At 38.4% G+C, this 20,238-nt stretch overlaps 1 long non-coding RNA gene across 4 annotated transcripts in view; it reads left to right on the top strand.

The window, feature by feature from the left end:
- Positions 1-20,238, top strand: part of LOC132019441 (uncharacterized) — a 183,893-nt gene that overhangs the window by 149,858 nt on the left and 13,797 nt on the right. For 2 of the 4 annotated variants that reach the window (XR_009404775.1, XR_009404773.1), the window contains 2 exons: positions 8,355-8,455; positions 16,203-16,848. This is a non-coding gene — a long non-coding RNA (uncharacterized LOC132019441). Of the gene's footprint in view, positions 1-8,354; positions 8,456-11,567; positions 11,692-16,202; positions 16,849-20,238 lie in introns of those variants that run through there. The other 2 variants (XR_009404774.1, XR_009404776.1) reach the window with 2 other exon arrangements.

The raw sequence follows: 20,238 nt of genomic DNA, 5'->3' as shown, positions 1-20,238 counted from the left end.
CAGCTAAGAGCATAGGTTTTGAAAGCACTCAGATGTTCTGTGATTTTATGCAGTTTTCTAGTCCATCTGGGTTTTAGTTTCCTCATCTGAAAACCAGAGAGAGGAACAGCAAACATGTAGAGCTCACTTACTACCATGGAGGTTATCTCATTTTCTTTTCACAACAATAGGGTAGGCAAATCATACAGAGAAGAAGCTGAGGCACAGGAAGGTGAGAGTCACACTAATACCAAGTTGCTTGAACTCACCATGGACAGTATTAGAGCATTGATTCAAACCCACGCCTGGATCCGTAATCATTCCATGACCTTGGACTGAACCTTCCCCACAGCCTTGTTATAAGAACTAAATATGATCATCTTTGTGCAAATGACATTCTTGTTTTCTCAGAATCGTAACTGAAGACCAAAACACACCCCGCACTCCTGCCATGCTCTGCAGGCTTTCCTATGAGGCACTGTTGAGAGGTAACTAGAGTTCCCACCCACTGTCATACCCACACAATACCTCACCACCCCAGCCAACAGAAAGGGACTTGCAGACCTGCCTCTTTGCAAGCAGAGCCCATGAAAGAGATTCAGGGAGACAGCTGCTGTGTCTGTACCACAGAGGGAGGGGATATCCATTTCAAAGCCCTCTTTCCTGGAAAGATGGCCTCTGCACTTGACACCCCAAGAATAGACTGGCCACACAGGGTGGTTGAACTTGCCACATCTTGCCATAATTGGCACTGCATGGTGGGCAGAGAGGCACTTGTATCAAGGTTTTACACAACCAGGATGAGAGGGTCAGCTGGAGAAGATGACTAACTCCTGCAAGGGGTCACCAGTATTTGAGGAAACAGCACTAGAGCAAGTCCCTTTCTGACAGGGCATGTGGAAGCTCCCTCATGCCCTCACCTATGAAATATGGACAGAGTGATGCATTCCCCATGGGACTGTCATGAAGCCCACGTGAGATGATGTATGTGAGCGTCCTTCTGTAGAGCTGACCCACAATTAATGTTAGCTCCCTCGCCACACTCTTGCTACTCAGTGTTTAAAGCCTGGATAAATACTTCAAGTGTGGCAAGTGAGGGGTAGCTTTTCATAATGTCAGATTCAATCTAAAAAGAAAAGTCTGTGTTTGCAAAGTTCTATCTCCCTGGATTACCGGGCAGATTCTGAAATTTATTAACCTTTTTAGTCATTTGTGAGCAAGAGGACTTTTTTGAATAATCAAAAAACCTTCTCATTCTGGCAGCCAAATAAAAGGAGACCAGGTGTTCGGGATTAAAAATGCATTACCCCCACCACGACTTTCTGAGGACGGTGTCAAGAATTTTCTCTTTCATAATATGTACCATTTCTAAAGAAGAGAAAGAGGAGGGGAGAGTGAACAGAGGTGATAAGAGGACTTTAGGAACCCTGGAGGGAGGGAGGACAGAAAAATGAAGGGTGAAAATGGCAGCCAGAATAGGAGAATCTTATTTTTAGCCATTTATGGTCTTCTTCCCTCCCCTTAAAAATAGACCCTCTTCCTGCCCACAGTGAATTGAGTGGACAATATCTAGGGGTTCCATAACACCATTTATGTATCTAGTTGAAGGCATGGACATTGTGTATCTCTTGGACAAGGCTGGGTAGGCCTTTTAACACTAGATAAACAGCCACCAAATTTCCTCTAGAAATGTTTCTGAGAAAAACACCCACTTCCACACTATAATTTTTTTTTAAATGACCTTAGGACAGGGGCACCTGGCTGGCTCAGTCGGTGGAGCATGCAACCCTTGATCTCAGGGTTGTGAGTTCAAGCTCCATGTTGGGGATGGAGATTACTTAAAAATAAAATCTTGAAAAAGAAATTATCCTTAGCACAAGGCTAAGACTTGAAGTAAAACTAAGGTAATTTCTGGTTGCTAATAATACTAACCACACAGGTGCTGAGTGTGTACTCTCTTGTGCCAAGCACCATGCTAAGTCTTGACATTCATGGTACCCTTTTGGCAGATGGGGAAGTTTCAACTTGGGAAGCTAACAGATGGGATCCAGGCCACGGAGTTCACGCCTGGTGGAATTAGTATTCTCATTTGGTCTCATCCAAACCCTGACATTGTCACCACTGCCACATTATCAGCTTTAGAAACCTGTGGTATCCAAGTCGACCTCTGACATGGAGCACCTCAAGAAACGCAGTCCGTGAGAAGGGCAACAACAGAGACACAGTGCTGGTTGCTGTAGAAAGGTGGACTGTTTTACATACAGGCCCTTCAGACTTTGTACACAAGCAGGTTTGTGGTGCACCATGAGGCCATTTTGAGGTGCAGAGATTACATCGGAAAGCCTTCTGTAATTTCAGAGTTTAATGATATGAAATTAGACCTAGCATCCTCAAACAAACCCATTTCAAAACTACAATACCCCTGGCAATGAGCACTTCCATTAGATTTGAGACCATTACGTCTCCATCTCTGTGTGAGGGAAATAGATGCTTTTACATTAGAACAAATACAAAACATCATTTTCATCCAACACAATTTCCTGAACTCCTTCTGGATAAAATTTCCCAATTTTTCAGATATTTGAAACTGCAATAAAGCTCTCCTTTTAGCCCAGTTTCTTGTTCACTTTAACTCCGCAACAAAATTATTCTTAGGTTTTATCATTGGCCTATTTCTTAGATAGGATCTGGGTTTCATTATTTCAACATGGGGTCAAAAATAGAAAAAAATGTTCCAGAAACAGACTTTTGATATTTTCTCTATAATATAATCAACTCTATCTTTACGCCATTTTGCTCAACCCCTGCACATCATATGGGAGATCCTTGAACAGTTACAAATCTACCACAAACAAAAGTTTCTGGTACTTAGGTAATGAGAAATGTCTTAAAGATGATAAGCACATGCTCTGGTTTCTCTTCAGATCGTATAAATCTTTTGCCTTTTAAAGATGATAAACACAATGTATTCACAATAGATTGAGAGGTTAAGCAACCCAAATAGAAAGGAAACATTCTCCAATCTTATGTGAATGAAGATTGCATAATCACAATTAGGAAAATTTTCATATCTTTTTAAACACAATAAAATGTTTTCATTTCATCATAGGTAATTCCTGTTCAGGAAAGAGACAGACCCAAGTGTTTGGAGGTGTTAGTCAGTTGGAGAATATAGACTCACCAGGTATAACCAATATTTCAAACTTGACCTATTTTTGCCCAGTTATGGATATGCCATAATTTGTTTACTCATTCACCATTTTGATAGACATTTACATTGTTTTTAGTTTGGAGCTATTACAAATAAAGCAACTTCCAATACTCATATACAAGTCTTCATGTGGACATACGCCTTCCAATTCTCTTGCATTAATAGCTAGCAGTGAAGTGACTGAGTCACATAGTAGGTTTCTATTGTACTTTTTAAAGGTCAAGGTATTTGTCAAAATGGTTTATCACTTTGCATTCCTACCAGCATTATATGAGAATGTCAGTTGCTCCATACCAGAACACTTGGCGTGGTCTCTGCTTTTTAATTTTGGACAGCAAGTTGGTGTGTAGTAATATCTTATTATGGTTTTCATTTGCATTTCCCCAGTGACTAATAACTTTTAATGTTTTAATTTGTCACTTTTATAGCTTTTTTGATGAAGTGTCTACTCAAATCTTTGCCCATTTTAAAATATATCATATACCTGATCATACGAAGATCCTGAAAATCCAGGGTTCTTCATACATTCTGAATGTAAGCCCTTTATCAGGTATATGATTTACAAATATTTTCCCCAGACTTGAAATGAACTTTTCATTGAGATTACACTGAATCTATCTATTAATTTAGAGAACTGCCCTCCTCACCATATTGAGTCTTCCAACCTGTAAACACATTATGTCTCTCTATTTTGGTCTTCTTTAATTTCTCTCAGCAATATTTTATAGTTTCCCATATACCAATCACTCACATCTCTTCTCAAATTAATCCCCAAATATTTCATATTTTTATATTATTTTAAATCATTCTTGTTTCAATGTCTGCTTATTCATTGCTAGCACTATATATTGAAGTCCAATGGATTTTTGCATATGTTTTCACATTCTGCAGTCTTGCTAAAGTCACTTATTAATTCTGGGAGCACCTTCATAGATTACATAGGAATTTCTATGTACTATGTAAATGATCATGTCATCTCTGAATAAAGAAAGTTTTATTTCTTTCTTTCCAATCCAGATAGCTTTATATCTTTTTTTCTTGCCTGATTTCAAGAAAACTGACTCCAACATCCCACAGTCCTTCCAAAGAACACAAAGTACTAACTCATTGGTGTCAGCACCTTGTACGAATTCCTCAAGTGGAAAAGGCTGTCCATCAGTATTAGACCAGCTTTAGAAACCCCAAGTCACATCAGTACTAGACTCTTAAATTTGCCCTTCAATGACTTCAGCTTCCAGCATGTATATATTTACACTTACATGTGCATGCAGCATTTTTTTAAAGCCTTCCCACTAAGCTCAGATAGCCCATTCTAGAACCAGGCCTCCCATTCCAAACCCATTCTAAACTTCTCATATGGGTTTGGTCATCATTCTGGATTCTCTTTTTATTATAATGTGTTATTCCTCAAAGCCGTTTGATATCTTTGCCAAATGACCTAAGTTGAGTCCATTTTAATTCATCTGATACTTTTCTAATAATGTTAAACTTCAGAAAGGAAAGTGTCAGAGTTTTATCCACTACTTCCCAGAAGGCTCCTTGCACATTATGCAAATACACCCATCTTTTTTTTTTTTTTTTTTTTTTTTTGCAACCTCCCAGAAAGGCAATATTTGTCAATGTAAAACAAAAGTTCTGTTGCATGCTTTCCTCTACACTGGTATCTGATGGCCTTCTATCTATCTAAAAGAGACTATTCTATAGATTGTTCTCAGCTTAAAGGATATCTGCCCCAAGGAAATTTGTAAATTCTAACACTAGAAATAGAAGCTACAGGCAACTTTCAAATAACAATTTATTCTAGTTTTTAAAAACTACTAGAGCTTAGTCTCATTGGGCATCCCTCTAAAGAAGTTTTTTCAAAAGTAAGAAGAATGTTTTAGGAAGATGAATATGGCAGCGATTTGAAGAGTAAATGAGAATTGGAAAGAGAAGTGAATCAGAAAGATCAGTTACCAGACTATTGTACTAATCCAAGTCATATATAATAAAGATGTCACCCAGAACTAATAGTAATAATGGAAAGAAAACAGTGAATGAGATTTTTTTAAATAGAGAAATTAAATAAGATTTAGAAAATGAACTATGAAGGGGGCGCCTGGGTGGCTCAGTGGGTTAAGCCGCTGCCTTCGGCTCAGGTCATGATCTCAGAGTCCTGGGATCGAGTCCCGCATCGGGCTCTCTGCTTGGCAGAGAGCCTGCTTCCCTCTCTCTCTCTCTCTCTGGCTGCCTCTCCGTCTACTTGTGATTTCTCTCTGTCAAATTAATAAATAAAATCTTAAAAAAAAAAAGAAAATGAACTATGAAGAAGAAGGGAGGGGTACCTGAGTGGCTCAGTTGTTAAGCATCTGCCTTCAGCTCAGGTCATGATCCCGAGTCCTGGGATCAAGCCCCACATCAAGCTCCTGGCTCAGCAGGGAGCCTGCTTCTCCCTCTCCCACTCCCCACTTGTATTCCCTCTCTAGCTGCCTCTCCTTCTCTGTCAAATAAAATTAAAAAAAAAAAAAAAAGAAGAAGAAGAAGAAGGGAAAGAAGTCAAAGATGGCTAACTAGTAAAGAAAATGGTAGCCCACTTGCAGAAGAAAATGGCTAATACATAGGAAAATATGCCCCCGCCCTGGCAGGGGCAAGTCTGAGTGGAAAGGTGATCAGCTAGATGGTGGACATGTTGAGTCTGACTCCAGTGGTTGAGAGGCAGTAGGAATTATTGAAAGAGTGTTGAGTAGGGATCAGGAAACCTGAGTTCAGTCGTGGTTGGGAGACAGTGACAGACACTGTGGGACCCGGCCCAACCCTCATTTTCCACTGTGCCGTCTTCCTTTCTAGTCTCAAAGAAATCAGATTTAGTTTCTGCATTGGCCCAACTTGGTAGTCCTTGTGCTTCAGAGGAGGCTGGACTCAGCCTCAGGGGGTAAATTCTGATTGGTCTAAGTCAATCACATCTCCCTTTCCCGGGGCAAGTCCCAAGTCTGGTCAATGAAGCATGAAGGAAAATCGGCTGTGTGATTCAGGGTAATGAACTCTCACTCTTAAGAAGAGCTATACCATGAGTGAAATAAGTCAAGCAGAGAGAGTCAATTATCATATGGTTTCACTTATTTGTGGAGCATAACAAATAGCATGGAAGACATGGGGAGTTAGAGAGGAGAAGGGAGTTGGGGTAAATTGGAAGGGGAGGTGAATCACGAGAGACTATGGACTCTGTAAAACAATCTGAAGGGTTTGAAGTGGCGGGGTGGGGGGAGGTTGGGGTACCAGGTGGTGGGTATTATAGAGGGCAGGGATTGCATGGAGCACTGGGTGTGGTGAAAAAATAATGAATACTGTTTTTCTGAAAATAAATAAATTGAAAAAGTTAAAAAAAAAAAAAAAAAAAAAAGAAGAAGAGCTATACCAGAAGAGATGGTCTGTTCTTTCAGTGGACATTGCCAGGTATGAATAGGGCAGTAGGAACCGCTTGTAGTTCTGTGAACAGACCAACAAGCTGAGGATAGCAGAGCCAGGAGAGAGAAAAATTGGGCCCCTGAAGCTGTCATTGAACTGCTATACTAATCAACCTTAGCATGCCATACTCTTGTATTTTTTGTTATGGAAGATCACACATTTAAGCCAGTTTCATTGGGATTTCTGTTACTTGAAGCTAAAGCCATCCTCACTCACCCAGCAGCTTTGGCCTAAACCAATTTACCCTGCACACTACCATTTCTTCCACTGTAAATTGAGAGTGCTCTCTCTAAGAACTCTTCCAGCTCTAACCACCCATGGTTTTATTATTACAGATAAAAATAGAGGTCAAAAGGAAGAATGAATATCAGGAGAAAGAGCAAAAGAAATATACAGATACATCTATGTAGTGTAAGACTTGGAGTCTTAGGAATAAATGAGATTATCAGGTGAATCTTATTGATTGCTATATATGTTAACAATAACATCTTATTTTATCCTCACAACATTCTGCAAAGTGGGCATCATTCCCATTTTCTGTGAACAAACCAAGACACAAATATCAAGAAAAACATGAACAATGTCCCAGACTCTAAGGGATTGTCAGAATTTCAACAGTATCACATGTTTCAGACAGGTCAAGAAGAATGAAGACTAAGAAAAGGTCAAACATCTTGATGACTTGGGAAGTTCTTATTGCTTTCAAGATAACCGTTGCCAGAAAGTCATAGGGATGAAAGAGAGGGTGAACACAGGGAGTGAAAAGTAAGACATGTTAAGGAAGTAAAGACCATTTTTATCAGAAGGTTAGCAGTCAAATAAAAGGGAAAGATGAAAAATTACTTGAAGGCAGGAACAAGTTTAAGAGAAAAATTATTTTGTTTCTTGTCTAAAAGGACCCAACCATACTGGTGGGCAGAGGGAAAGGGACCTGTGGAGGAGTGGAACAGAAGGAGGGCCTCATTGGTGGAACTAGTTCTGGAAAACACAGGAGATGTGCTGTTTGCCTTCCCTCTGCTGCCTGCTCCTTGAGCTCAGGCTGAATTGAGGGTTCTGAGGGCCGATCGATGGCCAGCCTGAGCTGATGTAATCACTGCTACAACGTATGAATAATGAATGAACATTATTTCTTTTATGTGTTATTTTAATAGCCCTTTATAAAAGGATCATTGGAAAAAGACCAACATATCTTTCCAAATTTTATTTTTAAGATGCATAATTAATACAGAAAAGTATTACTGTACAGTAAAACCCAACATTTATCTCATTCTCCTAACAGAGTATGACCTATGGAGAAGGAAAAGACAAAAAATGTTATTAAAAATAAAATAGTTGTATATACCAGGTCCAAGATCACACTGGGAAATTACCTAGACCTACATTACAGAGAGAAAATTCAAATCGAATAATAGGAGATACTTTAGAATAAGAACTTAGTATATTCCAGGCCTTGTGCTAAACACTTCTTACACATTATCCTACTTAATCCTTGTAACACCCTGTGAGATGGGTGTTATTAACTTGATTTGATGCTGAAGAAACTGAAGCTTAGAGATGTTATATCCATGAGATCCACCTACGGTACTATTCCATATGAGTTTTCATAAATGAAACAATTATTCCTATTTACAGGGCGTTAATTATGTTCTAGCAAGTGCTGAGTGCTTTCTAGTCTTGTGGCAACTATGAGAGCTATCTGTTTCTACTATCTTTATTACAGATGCAAATGTAAGGACCAGAGAATTAGCCATGAGATGCTAGAGGCTGTCCTCCAACCAGTATGGTCTGATATCTACAAAGAATTCAAAAACTAAGGTCGAGGTAAGAATCTTTAATTTGAAAATGGCTTTATAGGATTATGTAACATATCCAGCAAGTACAAGCCAAATTCTCAATTCTCTGGAAGGAATAAAGTATAGGATAAATTCCTAAGGAGGAAAATGTTGCCTCTAGCACATAAGGTTAGTAGTGTAGTTAAAAATATTTGAGTCAAAACTGAATGCCAGTTACAAGACACTAAACTGTGATGCGTTTAGTACCTTCCCCTTAATAGAGTAGTCAGTAGTTGATGTCCCAAAGGAAAGAATGTGTTTTGTTCTATGATGCAATTCGCTATTAGCTTCCAAATACCCATTGGCTTAGGCCATTGAAAGTGCCCTAGCTCATTAGTTTTCTCTGAATTTAAAAATAATAACTAGCATAACTACAGATACTGCAAAACATCTTTTAGCATCAATGTCATTGCTCCACTTAGTAAAAAGGAAAAACATGACATAGAAAACATTCTGGAGCCCTACTTCTTAGTTTAAATCTAAGCTCTGCTATTTACTTACCTATAAGACTATTGATGATTTTCTTATCTTTTTTGTGTCTCCTATCCTCAACTGCAAAGTAGGGAATGAAGGATGAGGGGATGTGTCCCAACCTGGCATGGGGTATCTAAATGGTAGCTGTTGTACACACTTGGGTGTTTATAACACCATTTGTGGCACTCTCAGTTTATTCTTGCCTGGCTGGTTAAATAAAAATTACAACTTTTTTTTTCAAGTCATGTTTGCAGTGTTATCCTGCGGCATTCCTGCAGGAAAAAAAAAAAAAAATCTTCTTTGAACGCCTAATCCCACCTCTTTTGTCATTAGGACGTGCTACATCACTTGCAGGGCCCAGCGATGAAAAATGAAAATGCGGGGCCCCTTGTTCACAAATTAAGAAATCCAAAATGACAACAGTGTTAAGCCAAGTGTGGAAACTTTCTCAGCACAGGACTCTGCAATGGCATGGCTCGAGGGCCCACGAGGCTGGCTGTTCCTGCTTGGTACCACTTTCCTTGATGAAAAGATAAGATGCCAAGCTCTCCTAAGTCACTCAGTTGTTCATTTATTTCTTGGAATATTTGTTTCTAACCCTACCTTTCCAAGAAAAGATTTAAGGTAATTCTCTCTACAAATAGAGTCTGAGAATGAAAATACTCTTCAGAAAACCAACTTCCTGTCCCAGGGCAGATTTTTACTATGTCATTAAACACGACTCTCTTGGAGTGTGGAAAAATCAAACAATCTTGGAGTTACTAAGGATTCATTCTGTTCAGTGATAAGCTCACAGAACTTTTCTGGGGAACTACCCCAGTCACGTCTACACAGGGCAAAGTGTCAATGAAGCCTGAGGCACAGGGGCAATTCTTCACCTCTGACCAACAGCATGAATCCTAGGTTTTTTTTCCATTGGAAGAACCAACTCAAGTTTTTAACGTGCTTTTCCCCTTGTGGTTTTCTCAAGTTGCTCTCTACATCAGTCAACAATATTCAAGACTGAAATCTATTAACATAAGTTCTGTATCAATATTAGGTTACTAGTGTTAATATCTATTGAGCACTAAGAGAAATGCCAAGCCCCCTTCTTAATGAAGAGCCTTGATTTTATTAGGTTCAAATAACAAAGAAGTATAAGACCATGCATAAGTATAGTGTCTTTTATTTCAGAAACGTCTAGTGCTTGGCCTAGATTTATCCCATATGGCCTTCCTACAGTCTATAGCAAAGAAAAACTCAATCTATAAAAGACCCAGGTGTTCACTCCATCTCCTCTGAACCTTCCTTGAACTGATAGCTAGTGAAGAGCTGCCATTTGTTTAATTCATTTGCTCCATTATTTTAACTTAGGCACCGTTTAAAATTCCCAGAAGATCTCCAGGAATTGTTCGCAAATAAGGCAACCTGGTTTTTTTTTGGAACTATTGACAGATAGGGCTAACAAAAATATAGTAATACCTGCTTAAATTAGCTCATTTTCAATATTGCTATTTTATCAGCATCTGAATTTGAGCTGTGGTTGGCTAGTTCAAAGTCAGGAAGCCAGACAGCCTTATAATCAGATCATGGAATAAGGCCAAATGTCCGTTATGGAAGCCAAAGGAATACAGAATCTTCAGTCCAAAAGCAGATTCAAAATTAAGAGGATCAGCAGATCAGAAGAACCATGTACTATAAATCAAAGCAAGCCCAAACATCAGGGCACATATTTAAGCAGTGCTGGGGCAGGTAAGCCATAGAACAAAATGTAGCAGCTAGACAGTCCAAGCAATCAGTCCACATGTAAATGGCACCACACTGTACAGTGCATAACTTTTGTGATTTGATTAACCCTGACTCAAGAAGGCATCAGAGGAAAACTAGTATTCGGACAGTCTCCACAAGGATGGTGGTATCTGAAGGTCATGTTGTTTATTGTAAAACAAGATCAAAACTTAAGTTCTCAGGAACTGGATCACAAAGATTAGAGCAGATTACGAGGGAACTAATGCTGCCTCAAAAAGCTACTCACCCAGAACTTCTTTTTTTTTTTTTTTTTAAGATTTTTAATTTATTTATTTGAGAGAGAGCAGAGCAAGTGAGAGAGAACAAGATGGGGGGGGGGGGGCAGAGAGTGAGGGAGAAGTAGACTCATCCCAGAGCAGGCTTCTGGGAGAGCAGGCAGCCGGATCCCACTGGATCCGAGGCTCATGACCTAAGCTGAAGGCAGATGCTTAACCGGCTGAGCCCCCCAGGCACCCCTCATCCAGAACTTCTTATAGTGACCTGCTTAGGAATAAGATTAGGCCAGGAGCTGGGCTTGAATGACTCTCCAGATAAAGAGATTAGCCACAGTGGTGTCAGCTCACATCAGCTCTTGGAAGCCAGTTGTTAAAATTTAAGGAATTTCGTAAGCCAGATGTTAAACACAGCCATTATTAAAATTAAATTATTTAAACTTATAATTAAAGACATATTAAAAACAAAGATAATAAACCCTCAAAACTCATCCCTTCTTAATTACTTCACTACATTTTACTATTAGCTGTGGTCCTCAAGTTCTTTGTGTCTGTTGTAACTGTGTGGTGAAAATATTTTATATTGGCATGATACTGCGAGTCTCTTCCCATTTTCATGTTCAATAGCCTCATATCGGGAGCTTGAAATTGGCCGTGATGGAAGTATGTACAGCATGGAAATCGAAAAGCACAACAAATCGGGGCTTTTTGTGGAGCCAAGGAAGGAGGAGGTAGCTGTTAAACATATACTGGCGTATCACTGGTTAGTGTCCCCAGCATAGAGTTACTGAGAAGCACTGAGAAGTCTAATATCAATGCAGTTGAAGAGAATAAAGGATTCTGGGACAGCTATTTGCGAATTCCTAAACCCAGAATTTAACAATCTTCATGATGTGACCCCAATTTACCTGTTTACACTTAACCCATACTCCCTAGTCTCCGGCCACCTTTAACATCTCCCCATGTTTTCTCACACCTCCATTTATTCAACAGACATTTACCGAACTCCTACTTAACACTGGGCACTGAGCACTGGGTTGAAGAATCACTCTGGATTGAAGAATCAGAGATGTCAGGAGTCTGTCCTTCCCTCAAGTAGTTCACGGTTTAGGAAAGAAAGGGAAACAGCAAACAGACAAATGCTTCTAATCAAGCATGACAAGTGCCATGACAGAGACAGATGTGCTCATGTACTCTGTGGAAATGCAGAAGATGCACCAATAAGTAAAGACAGCAGGGAAGACTGCTGTCCAGGAAGAGGCATCAGTTGCTCTGAGGCTTGACTAGACAACATGCACATGTGTTTTCTTGAATTGAATTTCTTGAGTTCAAAGGCCAGCTCTCCCAGTTTACTGCTGGGTGACCTTCAGCAAGTTACTTAGCCTCTCTGAACCTCAGTCTTCTCATCTACAAAATGAGATCCCTCCTTCACAGGGTTATTGTATGAAATTAATACAATAGGAGTGAATGAAAGGAGTGAATGAAATTAATGAATGTAAGGCATTTAGCCCAATGCAGATGATACATAAATGCTTTTACAACATTTGTCTTTATATTAAGTATTAGTCGAGTGAAGAAGGGAGTAAGGAATGTTACTGATAGAGAAAATGGTGCATGAAAACCCTAGATGCATAAAAGATTATAACATTTTTTCCCCAAATGCATTTTTAAAAATATGACTGTAGCCGGGGTCTCCTAGGTGGTTCAGTCCATTAAGCATCTGTCTTCAGCTCAGGTCATGATCCCAGGGTCATGGGATCAAGCCCAGTGTCGGGCTCCCTGGGAGCCTGCTTGTCCCTCTGCCTCTGCCTCTCCCCACCCCACTTGTGTTCTCTCTCTCTCTCAAGTAAATAAATAAAATCTTTAAAAAACTATATGACTGTAGCCCAAAATAACAGGAAGTGGGAATTTACCTTCTTGCCAAAAAATGGCTGATTCTTTAACTTTCTCTAACTATCACACCATCATCAGACCCGAGGGTCATCTTACACCCCTCCTTCTGCCCACTCCCACGTTCACTCAATCACCACGTCCTGCAGCCGAGTGCCTCTCAGCCAACTGTGCTGAGGTCCACTTTGTATTGCTTGCCCATATTGTCCAATACTTGGATAAAATACAGTAAAAGCTAATTACAAGATAAATGAAATAAAAAGCAAAGATCTACAAAATAATACAAGTCTAGGTTTTTCATTATTAGACTTAACAGATAAAAGATTCTGCCTTTCACTTAATGCAAAAGTTTCTAAATTCTTAGGTCAATTCCTGTATTTATCTCATAGCAGACGAGTCACAACCAGTTCACAGACTGTCATACCTGGAGAAGCATTGCTACACAGCATAATATCCCCTTAGCATTTCTAAAACACTCCACTTTCTTTCCTTCGTTCAGCCTTGAGGACTTCATCATCTCTCTTCTAAGCAACAACCTAAACAAGATGGCCTCACTGCCTCCAGTATCGTCGGACCCCCACCGATTCTTCATGTTATCACCAACTAGATCTTTTTAAATCCCAAATCTCATAGGTTACTGTCAGCTATTTTCCTTTGCCTTCAGAACAGAGCCTAGAACTCCACCATCTGACCTCTGCCTGCTTTTCCAGTCTCTTCTCTCACTCCCCATCCTCCTCCACTGCCCCAGTGCTCACGTGCACACACACACAATCACTAGAGTCTTGCATTCTATGCTACAGGTACACCAAAGGACATGCAGGTTCCACTAGCTGTGTCACATCCTCCACACCTTTACTCTCAGTAATGCCTCTACCTGAAACGTCTTTCTGAAGAACAAAAAAATCTACTCAACTTTCAATATTCAGTTCAAGGGCCATATCTTCTAGGAAACTTTTCCCAATTCCATCTCCCTGCCCAGCCCCTGCCTCAGGGACCTAACACTCAGTCCTTTGTGCATTCATAGCTTCCTTAACACAGCATGTGTCACAAGTATTTATATCTGTTTACCCCCCAGACTGTAAGTTGCTCTTCCACAGACACCACGTCTAGATTTCTTTGTATTATTTCCCTAGCACTTAGCCTACACAGTTTCCAGCATCTTGTTGGTACTTGTGAATAGGAGGATGGATGGCCAGGAATGGAATAGTTGCACAGATAGATGGATGGATGGACATACTAAGGATGGGGAAAAAATACAAGAACCAGATCAAGAAGTGCCTTGTATATCCTGTTACAGAATTTGTATTTTTATCCTAAAGGCAACTGAAGGTGTGAAGTATTTCAAATGGAAATATGATAAAATCCCTATTGAGTTGGGAAAGGTGGGAATACAAAGGAGCCTAGATAGACCAGTTCAGAATCTATCACAACAAAGAAGGGAAGAAAAAGTAGAGGAGATGGAGAGATTGGTTTGAGAGATACTTAGGAGGTTGGACAATGAGAACTTTATTGATCAATAGGAATGGGAAGGATGATTTCCAGATTTCTGTCTGGCATCCCTAATCAGAGGAAAAGAATAAGGAGCAGGTTTTGAAAACAGTATCACATGAGGTCCTTCCTCTGTGTCAGCGGCAGTTGTAAAGTTTACTTTTCTCAAGTTTCACCAAAGAAGCCCAGCAGACAATCTCGCTTCTTCTTCAGGGAAAATAACAGTTATCAGGCAAGAATCTCCAGGGGGGTAGCAAGAGAGGGAGAAGCAGGCTTCCCGCTGAGCACGGAACCTGAGGCAGGGCTCCATCCCAGCATCCTGGGATCATGACCTGAACCAAAAGCAGACACTTAAAAACTGAGCCACCTAGGCGCCCAACAACCCACTTTCTTTAAGATAAAAACTAGTGCTAACTTCAGGTAATATTTTCAGTACATTGTTGTTGCAAAAAGCTCAAAAATACATAAATGCATGAAAGAGAAATTAGATGTAATTCCACTATCCAGAAATAGTTCTTGTTAATAGGCTGGTATATTTCTTTCTAGTAATTTTTCTATGCAAATATATATGTATGTGTAAATGACTATACTTTTCACTTCAAATTATAGATATTTTGCCATGTTATTAAAAATTTCCATTGACATTTTAAAAGATGGCCTAATAATCTATTGTCTGGCTATACCAAAATTTATTTGATTAACTCTTATGATAGAATTTTTAGATTTTTCTACTATTTTGTTAAGGTAAATAATATTGTGTACTATAAATCTTTCATTTTGGATTGTTTCCTTAGGATAAATTTATTAAAGTGGGACTTTATACAAAAAGTATGAACATCTTTAAAGTTTTTGATACATATTCCCAAATTGCTTTCCAAAAAGGTTGTACCAAATTATATTCCCATTCACTTTGCCTTTGCCAGGCTTATTATCCTTTTTTTAAAATAGAAAAAGAATTTTTTTCATCTAATGATCAGAAATGGTATCTGACTGTTTTGTTCTGCATTTCTTCAATTAAAAATGAAGTTGGCTACTGAACCATAGCCTTAAATATATTTATTCATCTATTTTATTTTTGGTGAATTATGTATTTATATCCTTTACCCATTTAACTCTTATACTCAATATTTTTTATTGGTTTTTATGAGTTCTTTATATGTTAAAGGATTAAATCTCTTGCTGCCAAATTTATGGAAAATATTTTCTCCTTGTTGTTTGACATCTAAGTTTGTTTATGAGCTTGGACATTTATGGAAGAGGGGGTGTATAGAGACATTTAAAATTTTTATATATTCAAATATTTCAATAATTTCCTTTGGGATTTCTTTCATTGCTACAAAAATTCTTTTTCTAGCCAGTCATTAGGGAATTATTCATCTACGTGATTCTATTATAGGTATTGTTCCTTAGTCTGAGCAGCAAAATAAAGATGGAAACACTCATTCTCCATCTCAAGGACTCTACCAGCCAGTGTGGTAGCAGGCATGTACACATTTAATACAAAAGTATAAGGGACTCCTATTGAAGGACTGTTCACCCTACTTGAAAGAAGTTCATGACTAGGTCATGGGGCCAAATTTGCCTAAAGCAGCTCATCTTCTGCTTTTATCATCATTTATTAATTTTGGACCATTTAACATGTTCAAAAACTGTACTGTTTCTAGAAATATGTGAAATGGGAATATGAAAACTCATTCCAGCTAATCGGCCCTTTCTTCCTGGCTCTAGGGGTTTTAAAAACAATGACTCATGAAGTATTTGCCAGGCAACCACCCATCCAGGCTTCCCACAAGTCGGAGTTTGTCAGCCTGCCTCAATTTTATCTAAGAAATTAAATCTCAATTTTAGTTTTATTAGCACATTGACTGCTTTGCTGTTTTTCAGAAAACACTTTAAAAGGAAACATGTAAATTGTAATGAAGATAAAGAAGAAATGGAAAGCCTCAGATACAAAGGCAGTGATTGTTAATAAATAACCATTAACAAAGGTTTCCAGAAATTAATCAGCCCAGATGGGCATGGCAACCACTTGTGAAGGAAGCCTTCATAGAAATGCTTCGCTGCAAGAGTTCTGGGAAATGCTGGGTGTCATACACTGGTAAGAGGAACATAAAATTGGTACCTTTCCATAGGATAATTCTCAATGTGAGTTAAGAGGCTTACAGGTATTTCTACTTTGTGGTGTAATAATTCCATTTCTTGGATCTATTTCAAATAAATCATCAGAGATTTACATATACTGATAATCATTACAGTGACATGTGTTATGGCAAATATTCTAAACAGCCTTAAAAATAGGGAAATAATTAAATAAATTATTGTTAGAGCCATACTACAGGATATACTGTATAACCATTCAAAGTTATGTTTTCAGAAAATTCTTCTGGGTAGTGGCATAAGAATATGCTTCCTATACAGTGGAGATGAGAAACATCTGGTTATAAAAGATATGTACAGCTAATTCCAATGTAAGTTTATGTTGCATAAAAGAAATTGAAGAAAATACACCAAAGTCATTTTTTGTGGCTAATGTGTGGCTTCACATTTTGGACTTTCCAAACTTTCTACAATAAACTAAGTCCTATGAGGAGGAAGAAAGCTATTTTTGTATATGTTTGCTCTGTGCCGTAAAAGTCCAATCCTTGTGATTGGCTATAAGTAGGCCTCTTTTCCCCAGACCCGTTTCCAGAAAACTGGGTGATATACAGATGTATGGAGCTTCCTAAATCTTTCCACTAAAAAGAATATGAAAGACATGCTTCACCCTTTACTTAAAATATGAATCAAATATTTTCTCTGTTCCCACCCCAGCCTGACAACATTCTCCATAAAGCCCCACTGCTTCTCAGGGAAAACAATAAAGTAAAAGTACATCGAGTGCCTAACATATGCTAGGTAATTTCACATACATTGTCTTGTTTGATCCTCAGCCACCCCTGGGACACTGAGTTTGAATGTATTTAAGCAACTTCTCCAGAGGTAGAGCAGTCTTAATCAATAGAATGGGATTTGAAGTCCAGTCTTCAGACTCCAAGAGCTCATCACAGCAGACTTCTGTGTGTACATCTGCACATCTGAGCAATACAGAGAGTCCAAAAGTGTCCACATTATTTCAATTACTTGTCAGCTTAGAGAAATAAGACATTCATATTGTACACTCATCAGTTAGGTATGTGATAATAAATCATATATTTTTTGCTACTTGTCATTTATTTAAGCTCTGTTATCCATTATCATCATTTCAAACTGTTTCATACAGAACAAATACACAGTTCTTCTCAAACAACAAGCCTTCTGTAACATTTTGAAAGGATTCGTTTAAAAAAATTTGGGTCACAGATTGTGCATTTAAATTTATCTTTCCAGATTCACTTCTTTAAATCATTTCCCAAGTCACTAGAGATATGTTTACCTTCACTGGCAATCCCTTTTACACACTAAGCTACCCCTGGCCCCCATACTTCCCACCACACACATGGAAATCAATCTCACCCATTTCCATTAATCCTGGACCAAATCCAATCTCAAATTTTGGTTCGATATTCTCCAACTGAAGATAGTTTTCTAAGACTGGCCCAGTTCTGCTCTGATCATTCACTCTGTATTCTCTTATTCGTGATATATTTAATATGTTCTAAATAATTTCACATTTCATATGTCATCTCAAGTTTGTTCTTTCACTCTGTTTCTACCTATTTACGTTCTAAGTTTCCCAGGAACCGTGAACATATTTTTTCTCTTATTTCACCCCAGATGCTTTGTTAAGTGTTGTGTCTATTTTTTGATTCATTATGTATATAATGGATAGGCAATAAATGCTTGTTAATTAACTGTCCTCAGCTCACTCATATTCACCTACAAACACAGACTCAAACAAACAAACAAACAAAATCAATGAAATGGAAAAGGAAGAAGGACACCACAGTTTGAATTAGCATGGAAACCTTTACCTTTGTGAGTTAACTTGTACATCAGAAAGTACATCAGGGAGGGGTCCCCGGGTGGATCAGTTGGTTGAGCATCTGACTCTTGATTTGGGCCCAGGTCATGATCTCAGGGTCCTGGGATTGAGCCCCATGTCAGGCTCGGCTGGGCATGGAGACTGCTTGAGATTGTCTCACCCTCTGCCTCAGTCTCTCTAAAATAAATACATAAATCTTTTTTTAAAAAGTACGTGGAGAATATATTTTAAAAAACAGATTCTCCATTTGCTTATTTAATATTTCAATATATGAAAATTGCTTAGTCAAACTTTCCTTAAATCAATAAGTTAAACATTATTGAAAGACAAATTATGTAATGTTCTTCTAAAGAAGAAAAAAAGTCTTGGCTAAAGAAAGCAGCCATCTGACTACTTTTTAAACCAGAGTTTTCCTTTAATCACAGAAACATGAATCGAATCAAGAAACTGAATTAAAGTAAACCCTGACTCAAAAACCCAAAAAGAAAAAAATATATAAACTATACTAATCTGCAGAAACACAAAGGGAACAAAATACAAGTATGGTAATAACTTCTACAGAACCAAAATCTCTCTGAAAATTATTTGCTTAGGTTTGGGGGGGGGTTGTTTTTTGTTTTTTGTTTTTTTCAGATAAATGACAATTTTTCAATACTTTTAGAAAAATATTAACCAGCAAGATAGTATGTCCTTAACAAGAGCAACTTGAATATTAAATAAAAGGGTCATTCCAGTATTCTCTCCAGAAACACTTGGCCAACCTAGTCTGCACAACAAGCTAAAACTACGGTTCTGAGGACCAGGTCTTAAAGGAAGCTCTAGAGAAGCTGGGAAACGGGAAGAAAACCTACACAGAGGCTGCAAGTCCCTGGCCCTGACCTGAGGCGGTGAAGGATCAAAATACCAGCAGAGGAAAGGAGTGAGAAGGCTAATCTCTTTTTTTTCCTTTTTAAACTCTCCTTGCCTTGGGGCACCTGGGTGGCTCAGTCAGTTGAGTATTGGACTCTTCATTTTAGCTCAGCTCATGATCTCAGGGCTGTGAGATAAAGCCCAGTGTCAGGCTCCATGCTCAGTGGAGTGTCTGCTTGAGACACTCTCTCTCCCTCTCTTTCTGCTCCTCCCCCACTCTCTCTCTTAAATAAATAAATAATTTTTAAAAATAAACTCTCTCCCATTCTCATGATCTTTTCTCCCTTTCCTTCTTCTGCCTTTTGCACAAATCATCTCTTTTTCCTCTACTTTCCTCTTCCTTTTCTTTTGACACTTATTTCTATAGCTTTGTCTGCTATATCTTCTGCTATTATTTCTGTCTTCTCGTCCTTGTTTTCCCCTTTCCTTTCCTTTCTCTTTTTCTACTACTTTCTCCGGATTCTTTCTTTTGATCCTATCTTTTTTTTTTTTTTTCTGATCCTTCCCTTCATCCATGTTTTTTCTTTTCAATGATATGATCTCATTTCCCAACAAAATGTTTTTCATCTTACGAATTTTGAATTGATTACCCATGTTCAATGAAACAGATTCAATAATAATTACTTATTTGCCTTATCCAATGTGATGATATATGTTATTCATAATATTCGGTGGGAAATATTATTTATACACTTATCAGGCCTTTTTGTTAAATACTATTTCCATTTTTTTATCACTACTCCATAATTTGCAAAGCAGGTTTAGTGAACATGGATAATCAATTCAAAATTCATAACAGTGGTAGATTTTAAGATAACCTTGCTATGTCTCACTGTGATAGTTAGCATCCAGGATGATCCCGCAATTATTATTATCTCCTGATATTTATGCCTTCACATAGTCCCTTCCCATATTGTATAAAGGTTGGTTTGTGTGACTGGTAGAATGTGAGGGAGGTGATTGTGTGACTTCTGAGGCAAGATCATAAAAAAACATAGAAACTTCTACATTACTTACTTGAACCATTTGCTCTGGGAAAAGTCAACTACT

The sequence above is a fragment of the Mustela nigripes genome, chromosome 6 (genome assembly GCF_022355385.1).
Source record: "Mustela nigripes isolate SB6536 chromosome 6, MUSNIG.SB6536, whole genome shotgun sequence".
Taxonomy (NCBI): domain Eukaryota; kingdom Metazoa; phylum Chordata; class Mammalia; order Carnivora; family Mustelidae; genus Mustela; species Mustela nigripes.
Note: the sequence above shows the minus strand (reverse complement) of the source record. Positions and strands in the feature narration are given on the sequence as shown.